This window comes from Lygodium microphyllum, chromosome 14 (assembly GCF_053477565.2).
Source record: "Lygodium microphyllum isolate KBCC chromosome 14, Lygodium_microphyllum_v1.1.10, whole genome shotgun sequence".
Classification (NCBI taxonomy): Eukaryota; Viridiplantae; Streptophyta; class Polypodiopsida; order Schizaeales; family Lygodiaceae; genus Lygodium; species Lygodium microphyllum.
In genome coordinates, this window is record NC_141148.1 from 103,768,979 (window position 1) to 103,772,399 (window position 3,421).

At 39.0% G+C, this 3,421-nt stretch overlaps 1 pseudogene; it reads left to right on the plus strand.

The window, feature by feature from the left end:
* The first annotated feature begins 201 nt into the window (after positions 1–201).
* On the plus strand, positions 202–1,481 carry LOC148025922 (phosphatidylinositol 4-kinase gamma 4-like; annotated as a pseudogene).
* The last annotated feature ends 1,940 nt before the right edge of the window (positions 1,482–3,421 follow it).

Sequence of the window (3,421 nt, forward strand, 5' to 3'; positions counted from 1 at the left end):
TTGATTGATTGCATTGCATGGATTTTAATTTGCATTTTTCAAATCACATGAACGATTGGGCATGAAGTTTTCTTTCAAAACATATTCTTACTAGGGCACATTACATGAAAAACAAATTCATATGAAGAGGCATTTGGGTTCTCAAAGTTACAAGCTTTGTTGAAGAATAAAAAATATGATGGAATTTGATGCAATTCAAAGATGGGAGGTCTCAGGGGATTTCATTTGAATAAGAAAAGGATTGTTGGCCAATGCCTCAAAGTCTTAGTAGAACATCAAAGGAACCTAAAAGAAGCGTTGTAAAAGCATTGCCAATAGATAAACATATATGGAAGTCAAAAAGGCTACAAGCCGCGATTCCCTTCTTCGATTTCTTCTGCTCCGCTTCATCAAAGCCTCACAAATTTGGTCCCTTTATGGGTTTTTGCATTTTGGGACTTCTCGGCATTTACTTGTATTATCTTTCAACTTTTGAGATGGAAATGGGTTGTTAAAGAACCTATCAAACCTTTGTTATATAAGGAAGCTACCATGCAAGATAGTACTAATGGATTAATATAGAGGGTGAACTTACAATCAGTACAATTGACGACATTCAAAAACTGCATATATGCACTATTCCATTGAATGAGCATGCTCCTCGCATTTGCCATCAAGAAACATCACGGACTTTTTCCATCTGCAGCGCTTCCAAGATCTCACAGGCGCAGTATCCAATTAGCAAAATACCCCATTGGTTTGAAGTCTCTGATTCTCTCAAAGACCTCGTAGAACATGTCAAGATGGGTTTGCATGCTGGCCAGGCTCCCAAGCTGACCTCTGAAGGGTCTGGAGGTGTTTATCTCATGAAAGATGAATGTGGGATGCAGAGTATTGCAGTTTTCAAGCCCATGGATGAAGAACCCATGGCTGAAAATAATCCTCGTGGTTTTACTTCTTCATATTTTGAGGAAGGAGCTATTAGAGAGGTGATGGCATTTATATTAGATCATCCTATAATAGGTCGCAAACATGCTTAAAAAACTGAAGAAGGATTTGCAGGAGTTCCCCAGACAGCCATGGTTCGATGCTATCGTGAGGCATTCAATTACAACCGAGACAATCAAAAGTTGTACAGGAAGTTCAAGTTAGGTTCGTTGCAGCAGTATGTTCCTGCTATAAGCAGTTGTGAAGACATGGGTGCTTCAATGTTTCCAGTGGAGAAGGTCCATAAGATTACTGTTCTAGATCTGAGGCTAGCTAATACCGATAGAAATGGTGGAAATATACTGGTTTGCAAGGGAAACAGTGGAGCTTTGAAGTTGGTCGACTTCTTGTCAATAATGGAGTTTTTGGAGCTGATCATGGACTGAAAGGCAAAACAGAAGATGGCACTTTGATATCAGAAAGATAAGTTCTTTGAGAGAAAGAAGATTGAACGAACTATTCGAAGGTTAGAGAAGATATAGAGGACAGCGACCTTCAGGTTTCCATATGGTCACTGGGAGCAGCTATTCATGCAAACGGTATGCTACACAATCGCATGCTAGCAGACCAAGATTCTGCTCTGATTGGAATGCTAGCCTCAATCGGCATGATGACGCATTTATCACAGTCAATCCAGGCATCAGTGTCTTTGAGGTTGCAACTCCAGGCACGCACCTTGTGCACAAATCTCGAACTAATGGCTTTCTAACACAGCTGCACACTATTATTTGTTATCTTTTTACACGTAATGTTGTTTTTCTTTCTCCTTGGGACCTAATTGACATCGAGAGAGAAATTAGAGATAATGTGATGCAAACAAATCCTTTGATTGTATGAATGTAAAGCAAAACATGCAATGCAAATGTCAATGCACCTTTTTATCATTAACATAAAAGTTAAACAAAGTAGAAAGTTAGATGTCCTCGTTGTGCAAGTCCCTTCTCAATTTTAATATGCACATTGACCCTTTGCTTCATAATGACCAATAGTTCACCATTCAGCCAAACATCAATGTCTAGTATTGAATCTCCAAAAATCTTCCTCATGTCTTGGTCTAGAGACACCAACTTCCCCCAAACATGATGCCATCTTTTGTATGAGAATGTGATGATGAAGTTTTGAGTAGCAATTATGTGCTTGCAAATAACAAAATCTAGTCACACATTTGCATCCCAACTTACGTCCACAAACTCTAGAATGCTATCTGCATCTGAGCACTTCAATAGGAACATGGTTCTTGAGGTCCTGACTTCAGTGCTAGAGAAGAAGTCCACAAAAATGTCTATAGGAAAAAAGATATGTTACTTTGCCTACTTGCAATGTTGGGCTTTAGACATTTCTACACCTCGTGAAAAATTTTACACCTGTAACTCTCGCTTATCCTTGAATCTAGTAGTGGCCACTCCCTACTCTTAAAATATGGAAGGGGAAGGCTAAACAAGGTCCCCCATTGCTCATTGAAGGGAGGTGGTACGTAAAAACGATCATAAAAGAATATACCTCTCTCAACACCATGTGTTGCTTTGGTCCTCCCCTTGTAAAGATCCTCACCAACGAAGGCATGGATGACATCTAGAACTTCTACCACACATTCCACTAGCTCTCAATCTCCTTGAGACTTGATGGGATACAAGTCTTTTAACATGGTCTTATCAATTATAAGTTGAATAACAAACTGGAACCTTCATTCATACCAGAAAGTAAACTCAACCAGATTGCACTTACAGTTGGGTCTATGCAAAGGGAGATTGAAGGCCTTGGGCTCAAGATGAAGCTCTTTATGCATGAAAACATGCTGCACATGCACTTCTTTGATTGTCCTCTTGGATCCCCCGATCATAAAATCTATTGCCCTACCCTTCAAGCATGATAAGAAAGGTTGGCTGTCAAGGATGTCTTGCACTTTTTCTATTGTATGATTATCCAACCTCCCTTTATTATGGTTAAGGGAACCCACTTATCTTGCTCATTGAGTGTATTATAAGTTACTGTGGACTCAAGAAAGCACTTGGCCGTTAGCATCGAGTAGATGCCTTCATGGAGTAGAAAGATAGAGAGCAAAAACATGTCATAAAGTAGATAGAAAATAGATAGGAACTCCCAGGGATGTTGAGCAGAGGGAAGAGAGGAGAAAATAAACGCCAAAAGATTTTAAACAAGAGTATTTTGTCACCTTCTTTTCGGCTTGATAAGAGAAATGGCCGAAATGCAACAACAAGACATTGATATTGGAAAATGGCAATCACTCCAACCCATCTTAACGAAACAGACAATTGATCCACTTTATTGCTAGAAAGTGACAATCACTTGAGCCATTTCAATAAAACTAAAAATTTTAAAAATGCCAAAATGATTTTTGAAAAAACTAGTTATGTCATTCTCCTCTTTGGTAGAGCACACTCTCCTCTTGCTAAAAGGTCAAAAAGTGACAAACTCTTACTAATTGTGATCTTTC